Genomic DNA, 23,779 nt, shown 5'->3' on the forward strand with positions numbered 1-23,779 from the left:
CAGGGCGGACAAGAGCAAGAGGCAAGTATGGTGTCTAGTAAAGCCGTTACAAAGTGAAAGGAGATTCTCGTGGTCCATATAGGCGGCACTCTTCTCATCGCCCTCTCCCCGGGCTCTCTCTCACGCACGCACGAGATCGAGCCGGTCGATGCTCATCTGGTCCAGTACAGGTTTAGTTTAGAACGTTTAATTGGCTGTAGTTTAGTCACAGTGGGCGTTTGGTCTAGTGGTATGATTCTCGCTTTGGGTGCGAGAGGCCGCGAGTTCGATTCTCGCAACGCCCCTGCATTTCACGGTGAAATTAACGGAGCGATTGTAGTTTTTTATGGTGAAAGTTATGGAGTGAGTGAAGGAGGAGTCTTGATCCGGAAAACCATTTTATAACTATATACCACATGCCAAAAAATTGTGCTTATATTTCTTTTCTCCAAAACTCACAATGGTGAGTGGATTATATTGATATACCCAACAAATTACAACTTCTTGCCATGTTCATACTATCGAGCCATGTAATCTCTATGAGACCATATGTACAAAGGCTGGCTTCTTGCATGTTCATACTATCGAGCCATGGAATCTCTATGAGACCATATCAGCCACCGCGCGACAAATAGAGGGTCCATCCCCTTAACCATGTATGTTGGTTAATACAGCTTTCATGGCCTTGTTCCACTCCTCCAAGTTCTTCCTTTTCCCAACGGCAATCATCGCCCCTCTGCTTTCTTGTATTATCTCTGTGAAAGTGGCTGTTTCCATGGCATTTTCGAAGACCCGGTCATTCCTAGCCTTCTAGACTTGTTCAAAGTAATAGAATCTAACGATTTGAGTTACAATCAACAGTACTTGGCTCTTGAAGAACACTTTCCCTCCAGGAAAAGATCGTTCTTAATAAAGAATCCTATCTTTCAGGTCTTTTTGGACCCATTTGCAAATCTTTCCTGCCAGGCCGCAAATCCCTGGGCACTCCTTGAATCATGGTGAGAAAAGTCTTCACTAGCCGTTCTGCAATGTGAGCATCTATCCGGGCCAATCCCCTTAGCTAGAACCTTCACGCCCGTCTCGGTAAGGCTCCCCATAGAACCTTCCATAGGAAGATTTTCATGTCATGCGGTCATTGTGGGCACCAAATGTTCTTTGCAACGGCCTCCCATCTAGACTCTAGCCAATGCTTGACCCACTGCTTGTTCAAAGGGGAGAACCAATCCGTTGAGGCCATAAGGGTGTGGTAAACTTATTTGGTTTTAGGTTTCAGGAATTGTTTGTTCTTAGGCCGAGGTCATGCTTTCCACTCGAACTTAGACTCACGTAAGGGTAAAAACCAATTGTCCAACCGTTCAAGGGCTCTGCTGACCCGCAAACCCTCCATTCCACTATGGTTATAGTGGAGAGACAGTTGGTTTGTTACCCTCCAGCGGTTGCTATCTACTCACATCCCACAATTGGCTTAGACGTCAGGGACACCTTTGTTATTAATCTTTCTGGTAGCTTCCCTCCAAGATGGGTTAAGAGAGATGTTACCCACCTTAGAGAGCCAAGGGGACCAGTCGAGAGAGCTTGCCCATCATGCCCTCGAGCTTCAAGCTGGCCCCTCGAGAAGCAGCTTGTCATACATCTCGATCCCTTTCCACTAACCACCTTGCGAGAGCAGAGCTTGGCTTCCTCCATCATGAACGTTGTCATAACATCCCATGCATGCTCTTGCTTTGCGAGTGCAACTACAAACTTGGTGCATTGGACCTCTACGTGAGTGTCAGGGTTCAAAACCGTGAGACCACCTTGTTCCATAGGTATGGCATTTATCTTCCATCTAGCCCACTGCCAGGGCGTCGAGTCTTTAGTGTTGTTCTTCCAAAAGAATCTTTTCATGGATTTTAGGAACTATTTACAGCTGCATTTGGCAAGCTTTAACAATGGAGCATTAAAGGCTATATAGGGCAGCATAAAAGAGTTGATTACTTTCACACTGCTTGGGAAGGGAAGAAGCACATATTTCAATATGTGCATCTTGGTCCTTGTCTTCTCCATGACCTGAAGGAATCTTTGCTTGTGGGTTACGTCTACCCCCAAAGGGGCTCCCAAGTGCCTAAATATTTTCCCTTTTGGCACAATCTCCCCGGTCCACATTGACGGATTGAACGAGTCGTTCTGGAAGAGAGAGAGAGAGAGAGAGAGAGAGAGAGAGAGAGAGAGAGAGAGAACGAGAGATAGATCAATCTTAATTTTTCAATATTGCATATGACGTATGTTTGCACAATCTCCATAGCTTTTCTAATAGCCTGAGGGAATTATTTAAGGAATAGCAAGGAGTCATCTGCAAAAAGCTTTGCTAGAAGTTGGTCGTTGCTAGGTTGAGACAACCCTTGAATCTCCACTTTAGCACCACTGTCTTTGAGCAATGCTACAAAAGATGAGATCCAATTGTGAACATTAGAGGGGCTAGTGGGCATCCCTGTTTGATTGGTCTTTTGACCTTGAAAGCACCCACAATTCTCTCATTGAACATGATCTCGGATCAGCTCCCAACACCAAGGGTCCTTACCAATCGACACGTCCGCGGACCAAAGCCCAATGATTTCATGACATCTTCAATGAATTTCCATGTGATCTTATCGTAAGCTTTATCCAAATCCAATTGCAGCAAGATACACTTTTGCTTACTAAAAGTAGTGTATTCTATGCCAACCATGGCTTCCAGAATGTGATCATATATGGACCTTCCCTTGATGAAACCATGTTGGTGGAGAGTAAGTACTTTGTCCAGGAGAGGAGAGAGTATGAGGGCTACAGTTTTGGTAATAATTTTATAGGCTATTGACATCATGGTTATGGGGCGCCGGTGTTTTAGTTGCGAGCAACAAACTTGTTTTGGGATAGGTTTGATGAGGCCCCTTTTAATGCTTCGATCCAGGACTCCGTCGTCCAGGGCTTGATTAGCCATTCGTGTGATAGGGTATCACGGAAATGGCCTATGAACATTGGGAATAGCGAAATTAAGAGAACTATAGTGAGCATTTTTATGAGACTACTTTGAGAACATAGAGGGTGAACTTATTTAGCGGTAGAAACATAACCATTATACTTAATTAACTTGGCATGAACAATACTTTTGCAAGAGAGGAAATGTAATGGAAATGGCCTATGAACTTTGAGAATAGCGGCATTAAGAGAATTAGAGAGAACATTTTTGTGAGACCACTTTGAGAGCATAGAGGGTGAACTTAATTGACGGTAGCAATATAAACATAGTACTTAATTAATGGACATTTGTATTATAGTTTCTCCCATAAAGAGAGACTTGGTACAATACAAGCTTTGTGTTCCTTGTGACCTAGGTGATGCAATAAACATGGAAAGCTTCATGCATCACGAGCATAACTTAAACTTTGCAAAAATCATTGACTATCCCAAGCCTTAGTCCCAAGGCCTCAAACACCTTAAAAGGTGGAGAGAGCTAGCCGAAAATGAGAGTAGGGACGTCATAATAACTAATATCTAATTCTCCTAAGTGATTTTCTCATGTTAAACTGATCATTTAATATGGGAAAGTACCAGGGGAGAAAAAGCTAGAATATTGGTTAAGCTAGCAAACTGATCACAGAAGGTATCCAAAGGAGGGAAAATGGGGATCCAAAGGGAGGGCCATCTGCAAAAGAGTAATTTGCAAACAATGGGCTTCAAAGACCCTAAGGTTCAGCCCATTAAGACTTCCAAAATGCTAAGGTTCCAAAATTCAAAGGTTAGGTCCAATGGTCAAAACATAGGGCAACTTGGATGCTTGTGGGAAGACTCAAAAGTCTTCCCACATCCCTATCTTGGAGGGGGCGAGACTTCCTTGTAGGGGATGAGAGAGAAACACACACACACTCTAGCAGGCTCCCTTTACACAAAGGGAATAGGGGATACATGTCAACTCCCTAGCCTAGTTGCCCCCAAGATACATTCAATTCCTATTGGATGGCCATAGAGGTGGACCAATGAGAATTAAGTTAGAGTATATTTAGTTTAATTCATTTAGAAACACTTGATAAAAGAACCAATAGAAATTAAGCTCTCTAGAAGACTATTCGACAATCTCCCAAGGGGTCCAATGAGCATTCAGCATCCCAATGGCTTGCCTGATTCCTATTGGCCGGAAGACTAAGGGATTCAATGAGAGTTTAATTGCATTAATTAAATACCTAAAGCTCTCACAAAAGGGGAAAGGGGGACACATGTCACAGGCTATCACTTATGCTTCTTAATTATCATTGGGTAAGCTTTGAAGGGTCCAATGGGGTGCCAGCATGAGTAAAAATCATGAGGGGTCGACCAAGAGAGAGAGGGAGCTGATTTTGGCAAGGTATTATCACACACACACTCACACAATCTCATGTATGAAGCAAAGAAGACTCTCTTTCCTTCTCAAGTTTTAAGGGAAAGCACATCATCTACTCCAAGCTTGTGAGAAGGGAGGCCTACACCAACAACTCTTGGCTTTGTGATGCAAATCCAACCAAGAGCCAAGCTTCAATGCATGCTCATCTCCTCTACCATGCTAATTACTAAGCTATGCTAAGCTTTTATGAGTCATTATGTGAGGAGATATACTTCTTTCTCATAAGAATACTCCTTCTTCCTCTCAATCTACTCTCATACCCCGCTAGCTCTCACCATTTTCGAAGGTGTGTGAGGTTTTGGGTTTGAGATCGTGAGGAAATTGATGTGTTTTATGAGTGTGTGCATGGTGCTCGAAGCTTCCAACTTCATTGCACCAGCAAGGTATTGAAGCAACACAAAGTATTGTATTGTAAAATGTTTACCTTGATGGGGGAAACCTATAATACAAAGCCTTTTGGCGGGGGGACTGCCAGCTCCATGCAAATCTGGTCCTCAACTGTTGTCAATAGCTTAATTTCTCTCTCTTTTGAGGCATTGTTCGTGCCTATCTAACTAGGTGTTATGCTTTTTGTTGCTCTCTCCATCCAAGCACTCTTGCTATGCTCATTAGGAATCTATTCTAATGAAATGCTCACTATGTTTATGCTATTTTCCGCTACACACAAATTACTAGGCCATTAATTGCTACATTGGTATCAGAGTACAAGGTTTCTCTTTTCTTGCTCAAGAAGGGAGGTCCTCAAGCTAACTATAAATGGTTGGTATCATTAATTGCAATTGAGTAAGTAGAATAGGGATTTTTCAGCCTTGCAGTGCGCCTGCTTTGTGCAGATAACGGGGCATCACCATCGAGAGATATGGTCTTAATAGTAGAGTTCTATGGGGCTTGCCTATGGATTAACCACTATTGAGCTATTAGAAGCTTGACAAGAGCCAATCTATTTTGGTGTTGAAAGACCCTCTCTTCTATTCCTTGCAATTAATGATATTCAAGCCACGGGTACAGGAGCTTGAGTGCTTTTCTAAAGGGGTAAAGAGGAGTAGCAACTAGGGCTTGAAGTGCCAAGGTACACCTAAAAGTTGTTAGAACGGCTGACAATAGTAAAGAGAGTGAAATTAATGTTGATAGCTTTGATGTTTCTAATGAGCAGGCTACTAATGATGCCCCTATGCTTGTTAACTACCTTGTTTCTAGGCTTCAACAAGCCATGGGCAATCCATCCCTCCAAAGTGAAGTGCAACGGCAGCTTCGTGCTCATGGGATTCTCCAAACTCCCCATGGAGAGAGTACCTAGAAAGCCTCCTTGTGAGACTTCCAAAAGAGGCCTCTCTCCGATTCAGGAAGAAGAAGAGGATTTGTACGAGGTGCTCAAAAATCTACTACTTGATGAAGCATCTCCTTCCCAAAGGAGAACTCAAGAGCCTTCACCAAAAGAACAAGAAAGAAGTGAGTCTCCACACCATAATTCAAAGAGGGATGACAGAAAACAAGAGAAGAAAAAGGCGAGAAAGAGGTCACCCTCTTCTTCATCCTCTTCCTCTTATGAAGAAAGTGATGGTGCAGACAAGGAGGACCAAGGGAAGAAAAAGGCGAGAAAGAGGTCACCCTCTTCTCCATCCTCCTCAAATTCTTCCTCCTCTGAAGAAAGTGATAGTGCAACTTTTGAACCACCACAAAGAAGAGGCCATACGAAATCCTATGCCGCATGGAAGAGGTCATCCAAGGGGCAAGAAGCTTCAGTCACTCCCTTAATTGGGAAATTGAGGCTCCATGTCCAAACCTATGTGGACAAAGAGGACTTCTTTATCTCTGCTCTCAAGCATGAAGATGTAATCCTAGGGGCACCATGGTTTGATCGCATGGCTTCCAATGTTAAATTCCCTGAAAGGCAAATCTACTTTAGGTTCAGGAAAAAAGATATGTACATAGATGCTAAGGAGTTGGGTAACACCATACCCATTGTACATATGCAAGATTTCAATAAGTCAATAAAGAGATCTATTTCCATGTACATGATTTTTGTTAAAGATTCTCTAAATGAACCTAATGTTTTAGCAAAAGAAAATATAAACAATCACAAGGAATTAGAGTTGCCCAATTTTCTCAAGGGATTTCAAGATATTTTTATTGACGACATTCCTTGTGAACTACCTCCTAAACAAGGCAATGATGACCATGCAATTGAACTTCTTTAGGAAGTTCACCGCCTAATAAACCTCTTTATAGAGTTTCTCAAGATCAACAAAAAGAGATTATGCGGCAAGTGCATGAGTTAGTTGAGAAGGGCATGGTTAGGCCTAGCTCATCTCCATTTTGTTCACCCATGTTATTAGTGCAAAAGAAAGACTGCACATATCATATGTGTGTCGACTATAGAGCACTAAATAGGATCACTATCAAAAATAGGTTTTCCGTTCCATGGATAGAAGACCTATTTGATAAGCTGCAAGGGTCGACCTCCTTCAATAGGATTGACCTAAAAATTGGCTATCATCAAATAAGGATAGTTGATCAAGACATTGTAAAGACCACATTTTGCACTACGTTTGGTCTTTACAAATACATTGTCATGCCTTTTGGCTTGACCAATGCACTAGCCACATTCAGCTGCTTAATGGAGAAGCTATTCAGGCCTCGCCGAACCTTTATTGAAGTGTTCTTTGATGATATCATCATCTACTCTAATTCACTAGACGAACACAAGCAACACCTCCATGTAATATTTCAAGTCTTACGAGAGAATAAACTTTATATTAATCTAAAGAAAAGCGAGTTTTTATTACAAGAGATTCAGTATTTAGGTCGTCACATTATCTCTCAAGATGGCATCCAAATGGATCCATCAAAGATAGAGGTAATAAAAGGATGGCCTAATCCAATGAATCTTCATGAAGTAAGAAACGTTATAGGTATGTGCATACTTATATATGCTTCATAGAAAATTTCTCACAAATCACGAGACCATTACATGACCTAACAAAGAAATACGTTAGGTATACATGGTCTTCCAAGGAGAACAATTCTTTTGAAAAGCTTAAAAAAAAAGCTTATCTCTCAACCTGTGCTTACACTATCGGATCTCTCAAAACCATTTGAGGTCCAATGTGACGTCTATGGTGATTGCCTTGGAGATGTTTTGCTCCAAGAAGGGCACACCATAGCCTACAAAAGTCAAAGGCTCGACCTTGTTGAGCAAGCTCTAGGCATATATGAAAAGGAACTCCTCATAGTTCTACATGCTTAGACTCGTGGAAGCACTATTTATTGGGGACTCCTTTCATTCTGCAGACGGATCACCAAAGCCTTAAGTACTTGACACTAACCAAGCTCTCCGACAAACAAATGAGGTGGGAAAATTTCCTTTCGCAATTTTATTTCATATTGCTCACATTACTGGCAAGCATAATCAAGTAGCCGATGCACTCTCAAGACGGTCGAGAGTGAATGTGGTTTCCTTTGCAACTCACAATGATCTATCTTCTATGATAGATGAGTACGCTATTGATCCCAATTTTAGAGATTTGATTTCAGCCCTTGCACTAGGGAAGAAAGAGGAACCATTTACTTTACAAGATGGTTATCTTCGCTATGGCAATAGACTATGTGTTACTAACTCACTACGTGAGAAAGTAATGTATGAATCTCATTACAGAAGCAAGTTATTGAAGGAACACAAAGTATTGTATTGTAAATTGTCTCCCTTGATGGAGGAAACCTATAATACAAAGCCTTTTGGAGGGCTCCATGTAAATCCGGTCCTCAACTGTTGTCAATAGATTAATTTCTCTCTTTTGAAGTATTGTTCAGGCCTATCTAAATTGGTGTTATGCTTTTTGTTGCTCTCTCCATCCAAGCACTCTTGCTATGCTCATTAGGAATCTCTATTCTAATGAAATGCTCACTATGTTTATGATATTTTCCACTACACACAAGTTACTAGGCCATTAATTATTACAAGAGAAGAGGAAGAAGAAATATTCATAGAAGAAAGAAATAGTTCCTCACTTATCATCACTCTTATTGCTAGCATATATAATAGCATAGTAATGCAGATGGAGAAGATGGCAAGCTTAAGCATTGAAGCATGGCTCTTGGTTGGATTTGCATTCCATAGCCAAGAGTTTTGGTGTAGGCTCTTAGTTTCTCTACTTGCTTGGAGAAGGAGAAGGAGCTCTTGCACTTTCAACTTCACACAATGAGAGTGTGTGTGGGAGAGTATACCCCCCAAGCAACCCCCCTTCTTGCTTTGGCCAATCACATGCAGAATGCATAACAAGCAACAAGGGTGGCCTTGGGAAAAGTGTCCCCCTTTCCCCTTTGAGAGGGAGGATTGATAAATGCTAAGGTGATTAATTAAATTAACTAATTTATCATTGGACACCTTGGGAGGCCAACCAATAGGCTTTAGGCACACCATGAGGGCAACATGACGAGGAGTTTGACAAGTGTCCTATTTGCCTTCTTGGTACCAAGCTTGCCTTGTGTGAGTGTATGTGTTCTCTCTCTAGCCCCTACAATTAGGGCTCGCCCCATCATTTGAGTAGGGATTAGATTTGACTTTTTGAACACCTTACCCTCAAGAACCTTAGTCAGCAAGCACGAAAAGCACCTCAAGCTTGAGCCGGGCCCCACCTCAAGAACAGCCCTAGCTTACCTAAGGTGAAATGACTTTTAACACTATCCATTGGAGGTCTTTAATGAAGCTAACCCTAAGTTCTTTAAGCTCCATTAGCTAGCCTTACTCTTTGATAGATCATCTCTCATTTGGGCCCCTTTACCATTGGCCCCGTGTCAAGATACACCCGAAAGAACATGTCTATATTCTAACACTTGTTCTCGTCTATTCTCCCACATTAAATGATCAGTTTAATATGAGAAAATAATTTGGGTTGGTTAGATATTAAATTTTATGATAGAAAATTAGAGAACTTGACAACAATTGAGGACTGGATTTATGTGGAGCCAGGTTCCCCCCCCCCCCCCCAAAAGGCTTTTGTATTATAATTTCTTCCATAAAGAGAGACTTGATACAATACAAACTTTGTGTTCCTTGAGACCTTGATGGTGCAATGAAGATAGAGAGCTTCATGCACCATAATTATGCCCATAACTTAGCTAAATAAAAGCATTAACTTATCCCCAGCCTCAGTCCCAAGACCTCAAACACCTTCGAAGGTGGAGAGAGCTATCAGGGAATGAGAAACATCCATATGAGAAAGAAATAGTTCCTCACTTATCATCATTCTTCTTGCTTAGCATAGCATAATAGCATAGTAATGAAGATGGAGAAGATGGTAAGCTTAAGCATTGAAGCATGGCTCTTGGTTGGATTTGCATTCCATATCCAAGAGTGTTGGTGTAGGGTCTCAACTTCTCGACAAGCTTGGATAAGGAGATTGCCCTTGTAGCTCATGCTGGAAATTGATTGGACGCCTACAAGCCTAGCCAATCACATGCATAGTGCATATCAAGCAACCATGTTTCCATTAGGAAAAGTGTCCTCCTTTCTCCTCAGAGAGATAAGACTTGAATAAATGCATAAACAATTAATTAATAAACTAAAATCTCATTGGACCCCTTTAGAGGCAACATCGAGAGGAACTAAACATGTGTCCTTGTTGCTTCTTTAGACTAGGCTTGCTTTGTGTGAGGGTGTGTGTGTTCTCTCCCATGCCCCTACAATTAGAGCTCGCCCCCCCATGAGTAGGGATCTTTGTTGACTTGTGAAACACATTAAGCCCCTCAAGCACCTTAGTCATGGAGCACCTTAAGAACCTTAGTATAAATCACCTCAAGCACCTTAAGCATCTCAAGCACCTTACTCAGCAAGCATGACAAGCACCTCAAGTTTGGGTTGGGTTCCCACCTCAAGCATAGCCCTAGCTTGCCTAAGGTCCTAGGTCTAAGGACTTTTAACACTAACCTTTGGAGGTCTTTAATGAAGATAACCCTAAGGTCTTTAAGCTCCATTAGCTAGCATTTCTGTTTGACAGACCATCTCTCATTTGGACCCTTTGACTTTGGCCCTGTGTTGAGATAGATCCATAGGCACATGTCTATATTCTAACCCTTGTTCCCATTTATTCTCCCACATTAAATGATCAGTTTAATATGAGAAAATCATTTGGGTTGGTTAGATATTAGATTCTATGACATTACCTCTCACTTGAAATCATAATCATCCTCAACCATGAGGTAGAAGAGATAAAGCCTTAGTCATTAGTCAATGTGTCTTAGCGGCAGGTAGAGGGATAAATGACTAATCCATTTGGGTTCTACTTGGTGTTCGAAAGACGTCGTCATCACAAACATGATTTTAAGCATGCATACTACTTAAATTTTTGCACAATAAAAAGAGAATTAGTCTTATAGACAGAAAATTTAATCATTTAAAAGAAACATGTCCATTTGCTTACTCTAATGTAGCATTGTAAGCATTGACAAGGATACTATCCTTAAACTGTATTCCTTGCATCTATCTAGCATCTTCAAAAGAATAGTTTTTGAAGTTAATAAGATATGGTCGGATAATCTTACCATGCCGTAGCACCTTGTCTTCATGTCAAAGGATAGCTTCGGGTTGTAGCACCTCTTCTTGATCTTTGATCTCTGGTGGGTCTTCAATAATCGGTTCTCTTGGTGGCTCTCCTTTGTAGGGCTTAGGTAGGCTCACGTGAAAAGCATTGTGTATGACCCAATGGTTGGGCAACTTGAGTTGGAAATCCATGTCATTGATTGGCTTCAAGATTTGAAAAGAACCATAGTATCTTTTTTCTAGTTTAGCATAGTACTTCTAATGGTGAGAGGTAATGCCCTTGCCTAATCATTTTCTTTGAACGTTAAGGCCTTTCTGTGCTTATCAACAGCAGCTTTTTGCCTTTGTTGGGAGATGTATATAGCCTCCTTAGTCTTTCGGAAAGATCTTGTAGGTCACGGCTATACTCATCGGCAAGCGAAGATCTTCCCATGTACTTTAAGTAGCAAGGGACTTTTAGGTCTTCCCTCTATGATCTCAAAAGGTGCCTTCTCGTAGTAGTATGGACAGTATTATTATAGGCATACTCTACAAGGGGTAAGTACTTCTCCCATAGTGAGTGTTGATCTACTTCTATAACATAAGTTTTTAGTAGATCAAGATCATAAAATTGTTTATCTCACTTTGGTCATCCGTTTGTGGGTGATAGGCCGAAGAGAAATTCAATCTTGTACCTAGATTTTCAAAGAGACCTTTATTTCAATCTTGTACCTAGATTTTCAAAGAGACCTTTCCAAAAATTATTGATCATTCTAAGATCTCTATCTGACACGATGGATGTTGGCAATCCACGGTATTTGAAAATTTGGGATATGAAGAGGGTTGCCATTTGGTGTGTTTAAATAGTCTTTTTGATAGGAATAAAGTGTGCTTGCTTGCTAAACATGTTGACTATTGCCCATATTCCCGTATTCCCATGGATAGACTTAGGTAATACAAAGATAAAATCCATGGATATACTTTCCCATGGTTAATTAGGGCTTGGCAATGGCTAGGTAACCCAAGTTGCTTCCCTCTATCATACTTGGTCTTTTGGCATACCAGAAATATTTCGAAACATACTCTTGTATGTCTACTTTCATGGTAGGCCAATATAAGTACGTCTCTACTCCTCGAAGAGTAGGTTGAATTCCTCTATGCCCCACATAGGGAGGAGCATGAGATTCATACACTACTTTTTTCCGAAAGGAGTGGGTAACACATAGTCTATTTCCATGGACAAGATAACCATCTTGCAAGGTAAATGGCTCTTCTTTCTTCCCCAATGCAAGGTCTGATATTATGTCTTTAAAGTCAGGGTCAATAGCATACTCATCTATCATAGAAGATAGATCATTGTGAGTTTCTATAGACACTGCATTGACTCTTGGTCGGTGTGAAAATGCATCAGCCACTTGATTATGCTTATCAGCAACATGAGCAATATGAAAATGAAATTGCGAAAGTTTGCAAAATAAATGGTGTTTCCAATAGATAGTGCTTCCATGTGTCTAGGGCATGTAGAACAACTAAAAGCTCTTTTTTATATATGCCCAAGACCCGTTCATCAGTATTGAGCCTTTGGCTCTCATATGCTATGGCATGCGCTTCTTGAAGCAATATTGCTCCAAGGCAAATCACCACAAGCATCACATTGGACCTCAAATGGCTTTAAGAGACCATAAGCATGAGCAGGGAGGTAATCTACTTTGCTCTTTCTAGAGATGATCTGACACACATTGTGAAGTCTCTACCTTCATTTCAAGTAATGAGGGCAGTGCAACTGCACCAGGGGCCGCACCAGACTAGTTGGACATGACCTAGCAACGTGCCCAAACTTGTTACACTTGACGCATGCACCAAAGAAGTTGCCAAAGTTTAGAGGAATGACCTTAAGACCAGCCCCACATTAACTACCATATTATTGGGCTGGGGGTTTTTGAGATCCAACCAAATACATACTTTACTCGTAGCATCCATGTTTCCCTGCTTGAAGGTATAAACAAAGGGGTGCCAAAGTCTACTCTTAAGTCTTTTAAATTGTTTCTCAGCCATATTGGGAGGTTGACAAATTATACCCATACCGGGCACAAATGTTGAAATGCATTAGAGGACTTAAATGAAGGATCCCAAGGGAGTACACACACCGACGATCGGTAGAGAAAAAGCGGATTTTTTACTAGCACTTTGGCCATCACCGCCTCGTCTCTAAATTGCACTTAAAAGAAGCCTTTAGCCAGGTATTGAGCATTCACCTTGATTCAAGACGTTGTGGTTGTTGATCCAATTAACAATCTAAGCTCTTGCAGGTACCATGTCCATGAACCCGAAGACCAGCGTGGATTTAGGACGCTCAAGAAGTTGTTTTTTTATTAGAGTAGGAGGGACTGCAACAACGACTATGTCCTCCACTTCCACACTTTGTGAGAACGTTTTTTTCAAAGGTTGGTAGGATTTGTCTCCCTTGGTAACATCCTGAGACCTAGTGGGTGCCTCGATTTTGTCCAGTGGTCTTTGTTAAGGGATAATACACTTAGAATTTCAACCAATTCTCTCTCTATTTGGGCCTTGCTTCCTCAAAGCTCCTCTTTATTCAGCCTCGGAATGTCGCTTTCGTCGAGCCCTTTGTGTTGGGTAACAACAACCTCACGGCTTCCATTTCCCCCACCGAGATGTTGGGATTCAGGCCAATTGGCCGGACATCCCACTTACTACTAACCCATCAAATAATTTAACCATATATACACTTATTCTTTAATATAAAGAGAATAAGAAGCTGCAATAGGATAACGTTGTTGTGTGCTCCACCCAACAGCAGGTCTCTCTCTCACCTCTGAGTACAACAAGACTACCTTTGCGTACTATCCGCGAACCATTGCCAAATGTGGTGTTGTAGCCCAAATCATCAAGCTGACCAACAAAAAACAAGCTTTTAATCAACTTGGGCACATGTCTGACATTACATAAAGTAAAGTGTGTGCCATTCTTTACATGCAATTTGATGTTTCCGACACCCTCAATGTCTAGTTCATAAGCATCACCAAGTCTCACTTTGCCACAAGAGGCATTGATAGCACTCGACATTACACATAGAACCCCAGACATAGTGCATGAGCCCCCACGTTCCTTGCTTTTGGCATGACTTTGAGTGCGATCCCTCTGTCTATCACTAGCAACATACACATCACCATCCTTCTTGCCTTCGAGAGATTTCCTGTGAATCTCCTCGGTAAATAGACTCCCAAGGACGTCATTGTACACAAGACCAGTACCAGGTGCTGAGTTGCTAATTGCAGTACAGAAGGGATCCCAAGACGAGGGTAAACTACATAGCAAGAAGATACATTTGATTTCCTCATTGAAGACCAAACCCTGAGTGGTCAACTGAGTGAAAATGATATTGAACTCATTAATGTGAGTAGAAATAATGCCCTCTTTCTTTATACGAAGGTCAAACAGCTTCTTCATCAAGAAAATCTTATTAGTGGCACTTTTGTTCTCATAATTGGAACACAACTTATTCCATACATCTCTAGCAGTCCTTTCTCCACCTATAGTAAAGTACATAGATTTGGCCAAATGAAAATGGAGGGTAGATTTGGCCTTAGCATCACGTCTCTCCCACTCAACATCTGTATACTCGCCCTCTGGGCGCTCCATGATAGGATCCAGCTGGCATTTTTGTATGAGAATATCTTGAATCTTCTCTTTCCAAATAGCAAAATTCGTCCCATTAAATTTCCAAATATTGTAAATATCCTTTTCACCGCTAGACGACATGGCTACAAGCTAAAGATAATATGGCAATAAACACTGGTAATTTTGAGAAAAATTCGGCAAAGTTTCCCCAAAAATATTGACAAAATCTCAATCCAAAACTGTCACAAGAGATCAGTAACCCATCAAAAGTAATGCTCTCAGAGCATAAGACAGGCTCATCAACCACTAATTGTGCATAAAAAGTCAAAAGATGATCCAAGACTGCCAACACGGCGTCAAATGCGCCTAGCCCTCTCTATACATGTCTTATGGCGAGGCCACGAAAAAGGGGTACTCCAGCAACCTGTATCACTAAAAGGATCTCAACATTCAAGAATCCCCCAGCTCAAGAAAACCTCACGCTATCGACCCTCACAAAGGGTCATGCAGACAAGAAACCAGCACAGTCTCAAAAAGGGCCTCCGAATTGAGTCTCAGAAACAGTCGGGTTTGCCAGAAACAAGCCAAATCAGCTCCACAAAAGGTACATATGGCAGTTTCCACAACTCAACATACATCCACTGTCAACAATATTGCAAGGTGCAGTATACGCGCTCAAACAGGCACCAAACAAAATGTGCAAGCAGTAAACAAATCCCTGCGGGTAGTAAAACCGCTCTCAAAAGAGCTCAACCACTATCAAAAGTGCCAAAACAATGCATATGCGCATCAAGTACTCCCACGGAAATTTGTGTTGATGCAAAACACTCCAATCTGTAAGAAACTTGGATGTCGTGTATGTATGCAAGAACCTATGAGGAGATGGATGCCTGAAAAACCCGAGTCAATGTCCACGCCAAAAAGTGCTCCTAATCAGCCCATACACACCGTCTCAATAGCACATAATAGCCATAAACGGCTATATACAATCCCAAAATAGTCTCTGAACAACCTGCACCTGTGTCCTATACATGTATCTATAACAAAAGTGCATTTGAAAAATACAACTCCTGAAGTGTAGCTCGGATGAAGCTTTCGACTGCACGAACAGCTTTCAAAGGGGGGTAAAACCGCAAGACACCTGCTGGAAACACTCTAAGAACGTTGAATTTGTCGATGCCAAAATTGGAAACCTGTTTGCACTTTTAAAAGTGCGCGTGCACGGATGCAAAAACAGCAAGCACAAACCTTGCTCTGATACTTTTTTAAGGTGCCACGGGAAGCGTGTGCAAGTGCAAGTGCGAGAGCAAAGAGAGAGAGAGAGAGAGACATCTTGTTGGATGGAGCACACTAGGTCCAATATTGCCTGTTGTCGCTCCTTATTCTCTTTGTATTAAAGAAAAAGTGTATATATAGTTAAGTTAGTAGATGGGTTAGTAGTAAGTGGGATGTCCGGCCAGTTGGCCTAAATCCCAACACAAGAGGCCCCTTGGGCTCCCAGCGCTACCTCTGCATAGGTCGGTTTATGCGATTTGTCCATGGCCTTTCACCAAAGGAAGGGGCCAATTTGACCCTATCTTAAGCCGGAGCACCACTAAGATTTTCAAAAGCTTTGAGGCCGAGCGGAAACCTCCCCCAAGGCGGATCGTAAAATGATGGATCATGATCCGTTGCTACCCTCCCCTACACCAATCGGCCTCAAATAATGCAGGCAATATTGGACCCAGTGCGCCAAGATCACATGCAGACCCACGTGATGCAAGCATTGGATAGCTTACAAGGATCCCTCATAAACCCTCTAAAGGTGCTATTAAGGGGCCCGTGAAGAAAAAAATATGTGCCTCATAGGCCTTCACAAAAGTGAAGGGCCCTTCACCTAAAATGTCTCAGAGCAAACGTAAGGGTCCTTTCAAGCAGCCCCTACACTTGAGAAACGCCTTTATAACTTGGTATAGAAGGTCAACAAGTCAAAAAGAAAAAGTTTCCTCCCAATTTCACGGTGCACCGTGACGACCCGGGAGTTGGGCCGTCAATGCAGAGAAGCGTGGTGGGCGCGTTTTGCAGAAGCTTGTGGAGAAAAGGGCCCGGCTCGGACGGGACCGGCTCGGGGCAAGGTGCTTTTGTCTTCAAGGGGCCTGGCTCGGACGGGACCGGCTCAGGGAGGGCCCGGCTCGGACAGGACCGGCTCAGGTGGGCCCGGCTCGGACGGGACCGGCTCGGGCGTGGTTGCGTTCCATGGGTCGACGGCCGTGTTGCGTTTCGCGGGTCTTGCGTTCCGGGTCCCTAGCCCCACGTAGCTTCAGGCTCCGCCGCACTCACAGAGGGTCATAGCATACCCTGGGGAACCTTGCGTGGAGTCCCCACGGTGCACGAGTGCGTGGAGTGAGGCTACCGTGTCTAGGTGGGAGGTCGTGGAGTCCCCACGGTGCACGAGTGCATGGAGTGAGGCTAGCATGTTTAGGTGGGAGGTCCCCTCCCGTGGCCGTTTTCGGGAGGCTCATACCCCTTATATGCACACTACTGACAGTTGTTGTTGAAGTGCTTATGGGCACACAAAGGAATTTTCATAAGGCCTTTACATTTAAAAAGCCCTTTTCTTAGAATTTTCATAGGGCCTTTACATTTAAAAAGCCCTTTTCTTAGAATTTGATTTAGAGGGTTTACGGTGGGGGAGCCCTCTCACAAAACGGCAAGCAAAGAAAGCACGCACAATGCAGCATTGTGATCCGTGAGTGCACAAGATGGACCATAATCCAACATGGGAGCAAAAGTCTGCCGCAAGCTTGAGTATATGATCTGCCTTAGGACTTCACCCCCTGGTGCGCATACCCTCCACAATGGAGGAGCAAAAGATGGCCAAATCAGCACGGACAATCTAGCATCATCATTAGCCCTCACCCAAGCGTGAGATTTGCGAGCACCCGCATGGGTAGCAAAAAGTGGGGGTCCCTTATAAATGCCACTTTATCCACATTCGGCATTTTTGTTATTGTGTTGCCAATTTGATAGAGGACCAAGGTCCCCAAATTCCTATTCAAGTCTCGTCCAAATATCTTTTTATAATTGTAGTACCACATGCCAAAAAAGCCTTTATACTTTTTTGCCATCTTACTCTTAGAACATAATCGCACCCACAGGCAATGCGGGGAGTGGGAGAGGAAGAGGAAGGAGTCCAATATCTAGAAGCCCTACTGATGCTTTGAAAATGAAGGGGTAAGCTATAGTTCAAAAAAATAACGTAGGAGTGCAGTTCTAGAGTAACGGTAGAGCGCGGTTCTCTCTAGAACTGCCCAATGAGCGACTCTGCTTTTTGCCATATCTTCGCCTTTTTTATAGCTTTCTCTATGCAAATCTGCAGGTGCGACCAAAGGAGACATTTTTCTTCTTATCTCTGCTACACCCTACTGCAACTCGGCTCTTGGAGGGCTCCCTCTATAGGGACCGGCGGTAACCACTACCATTTCAATGAGGGGTATCTCGCACATACCCCCCCCCCCAACAATTTCAAATCGCATTTGCCTGCTCCAAATCATCGTTGAACACAATATTTTCCTTTTGCTTTTGCTTGCGATATCCAACCAAAGGGTCTGTGCCGTCTACAAAGCCTTTTAATAGAGAGTGTTTGAGCCTTGTTTTTTTGGTGGCAGATGCGCCAGCATTGGGATTGAGACAAAGATAGAAAATGTGTGTGTGTGTGTGTGTGTGTGTGTGTGTGTGTGTGTGTGTGTGAGAGAGAGAGAGAGAGAGAGAGAGAGAGAGAGAGTTATTATTGTTCGAGAAGCCTACGACTATTCCATGCAAAGGTGAACAACAGCTATGGTATTACATCACATCCCAATGCGTAGACGGTAGTAAAAGGTGGAATGCAGTAGAGCTTGCAAGCTGCATACAATTTTGTTAAATCTGTTAATCGGGTGTTAAGCAGGTGCTTGTGACTATGGGAGTCTTGATGTTATTTGATGGGCCCTCAAAGATAGCGCCTTTTTTTCAAACTCACAATAGTGAGTTTGTATTGCAGTCACCTAAATAATTTACAAAGGTACCTCAAGCTCATGACAAGCCTTGAGGGATATCGGATTACAACGGACAACAACTGATCTTTCCAAAGAGACAACTAACTACCTATCAAAACAGGTCAGTTCTACCCCGTTAGAATGGCGTTGATGGCCCAATACTTTTCATATGCACCTTCCTTTTACCAATGGAGACAATTAGTTCCTTCTTTTCAAGTACTATCTCTGTGAACCTAGTAGTTACAAGAGCATACGCAAAAACCCTACGGTTCTTGGCCTTCAAAATTTCTTTAAAGTAGAAAAAATTGACAATTGGAGTGTAGGTCATTCTCATAGAAACTTATTCTCCATGTCCTTTAAACCCACTTGCACATTTTCCCTGCTAGGCCACTAATAGTCAGGTAACACGTGAGGGAGGTCCTCACAAGCTATTTTGCAGCCAATGCATCTATCTGGGCCGATCCCTCCGGCATGAAATTTCACTCGAATCGGGGTAGAGCCCCCCACAATACCTTCCATACAAAGCACTTCATTGCCATGGGCCATGTTACGAGCAAGTTAACTTGGATACCATTTTTTAGAACTCTCATTGTAAAAACACTTATTGTTTTGGGAAATCGGGAATATTGTAACTCTTATTTTTTGGATAAACTTTGTAATTGATGAGCCGGGGCTACAAGCTTCCAGATTGTATCAACCTATCAGTACCCATCTTTAGTTAGAGCTCCCAAATTGTTAGTTTTGACCACCAAAAACCTTGGCTAAGGTATAAAAGCCAATTTTTGTAAGTTAATTTTAAGTTTTTGGATAATGAAATACACAGCATGAGCTAACGGCGCTCACTTCTGTCCTTCTCACGCTTCCTCCTCCCTCCCAGTCGTCATATTGTAGTCGCGTTTGTTGCATTACAACCGCAGATAAGAGCTCTACGCATTGACGTAAGCATTTCACAATATTTCGTAGCTTTTGGCGTCGCCGACCCGCGGACTAATTTCATTATAAGTAGGAATTTACACTTCAAAATCACAAGCTAAGCATAGGCGGGATATTGGGGTATCATTGCTAACCATTTAGGTGCATTTTGGGTCAAAAACGACTAGGTCAAAAATCCATTGTTGTTAATAATCGTGATTTTTTCACTTGACCTAAAGTGGGATTTGAGACCATAAGCATGTGTGTTTAGGTCTTATAAACTTGTCCTAGAAGTTTTGTTACGTTTGGATGTCATTTGATGTTGTAACAGATGTGATTTGTTTGCCGATGAGCGATTGGCTTTTGGTGATTTCAGCCACTTGAGTGTAGCTTGAGTTAGATGCGAGTTGTTTGTTGTTTTCCAAGAGATTGGCAACCTCTTGTAGCCTCTATGCACTAGTTGAGTCAACTTCATCCCATGGATTGACAATTTAATCGTGGTTCTCGCTAAATTTGCAATAAGATAGGAGTGAGGTTAGACACTCGTCCCACATTTGACGCCACTGCCGGGGATCGAAGAGATCTAAACTAGGGAAAAACACGAGCGTCTTGTGGAATTATCCTTTAACTTCCTCTAGGATCTCCTAGAGTAGAAACTTTCTTTTAGAAACCGCATAGCTTAAGATTGTCGTCTTTTGCTGTGTAGAGGTAGCTTGGAGGTAAGTTGTACTTGCTGAGTGCTTTTAAGATTGTAGGATTGTAAAACTAGATTAGGATTTTGAGAATGATTGGTAGACGGGATAAGTCTTAAGATCAATGCTCAGAAAACCATAAATTAAAAAAAAAACGAGTGTTTGTGGACACTTTCCACAACCCCATTGCATGAGAACCTAGGAGTAGGGTAAGTAGGATCTGAGGTAGATTTCAGAACATTGCTCTCTCCGAAAGAATCATTGTGAGTTGTTATTTGAAGTTGCAGAATTTCAGGTCTACGGCTAGAAATAGCACGAAAAGACTCCAAACCACTCAATCCGACTGGAGAGTATGCTTAAAAGTTGTATGAACCAGTGGGTAAGCTCAAGGACACATGGAGGTAAAAATTTCAAGAGTTTGCAAAAACTCAAATTATTTACTTTTTCTTGATATTTTAGGCCAAATTAAGTTTTGACTTGATTTATAGGCTTAAAATAACTCCTGAGAAGACTTTCCATTGAAAAAGTGCAAAAAAATGTTCATTTTGGGCATAAAGTAAATAATCGTGATTATTTACTTTCAACCCAAATTTGACCAAGGTTGATACCAGTGACTCATGGCATGTGTACAAACAACTTTTGTAAAGGCATAAAAGATTTAGATCACCAAACTAACAAAAAATTGGGTAAAAACTAAAGTTTGTACTGACTTTCGAGAACTTGAGTGTAAATTGGAAAAAAAATTATCCAAACTTGATGAAATTTGATTCATAGGCTTATATTAATGTGATAAACATGTGTATATACTCACTTTACCAAAAATATGCAAAAAGTTACCAGTTGAAAATAATCACGATTATTTACATCTATCCCATTTTTTAACTTTTTTAACTAAGTTAGCATACCACTAGTTTTACCATGTTGTAATAAGCGTACAAACCAATTTGGTAAGATTTGGATCATTGGATTGAAAATTGTGACCAAATTTGCAAAGTCAGTCCTACGAACAGAAAACTGATGACCATTTGACCAAAAATTGTCCAAACCTGATGAAACTTGGCTAGAGACCTTAAGTTGAAGTGCTTAACATATCTGTGTCAAGGTTGGGACAAAAACTTGCAAAACATTAGCTATAGTAAATAATCGTGATTATTTATATCTGCTTCAAAAATTGACAATCTTGCACATTTGAGTATACCACAAGGTCAAGCATATCAAGTAGACCCCACAAATCAATTTTGGTGAAATTTGGATCACAAAAGTGAGACTTAAGCCAGATTCTTGAAATCAGAGTCTACGAACACAAAACAATTGATAAAATTGAACAAATTTTATCTAACTTAGTGAAACTTGTCCAGGGACCTTAACAGGTTGTACACTTGGCAAATCAAGCCAAAAAGTGTAAAAATTTGACAAAAGTAAATAATCATGGTTATTTACTACTGCCACACAAAGCCACCATTTTTTATAGTTGAACTTGTACAGTGTTAGACCAACATAATACAAGGCCACCGGGCAATTTTGGGTTCAATTGGATCCAAATTGGTACATGTTCACTCACTTTTTAGGTTGCAGATTAGTCCTTTGATTTTTGCAAAAGTCGAATCTAAAAATCTCAACCGCTGACTAAATTAGTTCGATTTGAAATGTTACACATAGACCAAACACAATAGCTAGCAAAAACTATACAGTCTTTGTGAAAGAATAGCTAACTTGATCAAAATTGATACAAGAATCAGGTTGCAGCCAAGGAATCGACAGCTTGACAGAAATTTTAATCAGGTCAAGTGAAAATTGACAACAAGTCAATCCGATGGTAAGTACTCTATCTAGGGCTTCACAAGTCTTTATGAACCTTAGATCTGGTCGTGTACTAGGAAATCAAGGCATATTTTGAGAAACTTCTCGTAGAGTATCCACCGAAGAAAGCCTGAATCAAGGCAATTCCTTGCACACTATTCTTGAAGAAATCTCGGATACTTTTTCAAATTCAACATCTGAAATGTCTTCCTACTCGACTCACTCAAAAACCGAAACGACAATGCGCTACAAGCATATAATCTCATTTTATAAGAGTAATCGCCATGGAGCTCAGGTTTACCTGGATCCTAATGAAAAGTATACTATTCGCTTTGATAACCATGATTGAGTTCGACGAGGAGATCAGGGCAAACAAACAAGGAAAAACGTACATGGATAGAAATGGAACTCGGTATTTACAAGTCGAAGAGCCTGACGTGATAGACAAATGGGGGCTAGAAGTAAACACCATAATTCCAGATATGGCCGCGAAAGAAGGACCACCAACTTTAGAATTTGAGGGATACGATCAAGTTGATTTGAAGCCTTTGAAACGGCTTAGTACGGATAATCTTAGGATTGGAGTCTATTGTTGGGAGGATAGAAACGTCAAAGATCTTTTGTGGACTTCGCATGCCAAATAAAGACAACTAATGCCCATGAAGATCATCTATATCTTCAAGATCAAGGATAAGGGATCAGCAGATCTACCAACCTACATGTTTAGGGATTGCTATAACATCAACTTTGTTATGATGACTCATGAGGAGGTAGAACAAACCAAATATTAAGGGTATTCAATAAGGGATTGGATATTGGGCCAAGGACCAGAAACTACTCCAAGAGATGAACACCGTGAGAGATCTTCAGAGAATAATACTAAGAAACCAGAAACCACCTCATCACAAAGAAAACCGGGTGACACTAAAGCCAGTCCACGGCTACATGAGTCACTATTTCCAACAGATTGGTTTGAAGGACTCGAAACATGACCAACTGCCAGGAGACCGGGAGTTGAACAAAATAGATATTGTCGGACCAGCTGATTTTTAGAAATGGGTCCAAAAATACAGTGGATCAGGGGGATCCATACGACCACTTAGCAAGCTTTAAGCAAGTGCTAAGATCAGAACGCATTCGATTTCCATACTCAATTCGAGGGGTTTGGAATGACATTAGAAGGAAAAGCATTGACATAGTTCCAAAACATTCCAACAAGGTCAATCATGGACTTGAACACATTAGCTCAAGGATTTGTAGCTGCTTGTTCCAAAACGGGGATCAAACACAATACGGTGGCTCAAATCTACAGCTTTAAACAGAAACAAGGTGAGTCTATTAGGGATTGTGCAACTTTAATGAAACAATACATTGCCAGATGCCCAGGGCTAGAGATACCTGCAGAAGAACGACTAGTATCATTGTTTCTAGAGGGACTGCTAAACAAAGAACTTCATGCTATACTGTATAGCAAGAAGCATACAACCCTCGAAGAGTGTGTGTCAGATGCTATTAACTTAGGAGACAATTGTGATATTTTTAACGAAGAAGATGTCCCTAAGGATAACCAAAGTGAGAAAACAACATCCACCAAACCAGCACAAGTGGGAACGGCTGCTGCAGCACCACTTTCAGCCATAGAAGACATACTCAAAAGGATAAATGACATTGATGATTAACATGCAAAAAGCACCTATGAGAGGACCAGGGCAAGGGATACCTCAATAGGAACAAAGAAATAGACCACAGAAATGGTGTGCAATCGAGGGTAAATGGACCAACCATGAGACCAATGAGTGCTACTACCGACCAAAGTACAATGGGAATGTTC

General features: G+C 41.7%; 1 non-coding gene across 1 annotated transcript; it reads left to right on the plus strand.

The window, feature by feature from the left end:
- Nucleotides 1-212: 212 nt before the first annotated feature.
- On the plus strand, nucleotides 213-284 carry TRNAP-UGG (transfer RNA proline (anticodon UGG)). The gene has a single exon. It is a non-coding gene; the product is annotated as a tRNA-Pro (tRNA).
- Nucleotides 285-23,779: the final 23,495 nt, after the last annotated feature.

Source organism: Adiantum capillus-veneris, chromosome 21, assembly GCF_014529385.1.
Source record: "Adiantum capillus-veneris isolate H3 chromosome 21, ASM1452938v2, whole genome shotgun sequence".
Taxonomy (NCBI): Eukaryota; Viridiplantae; Streptophyta; class Polypodiopsida; order Polypodiales; family Pteridaceae; genus Adiantum; species Adiantum capillus-veneris.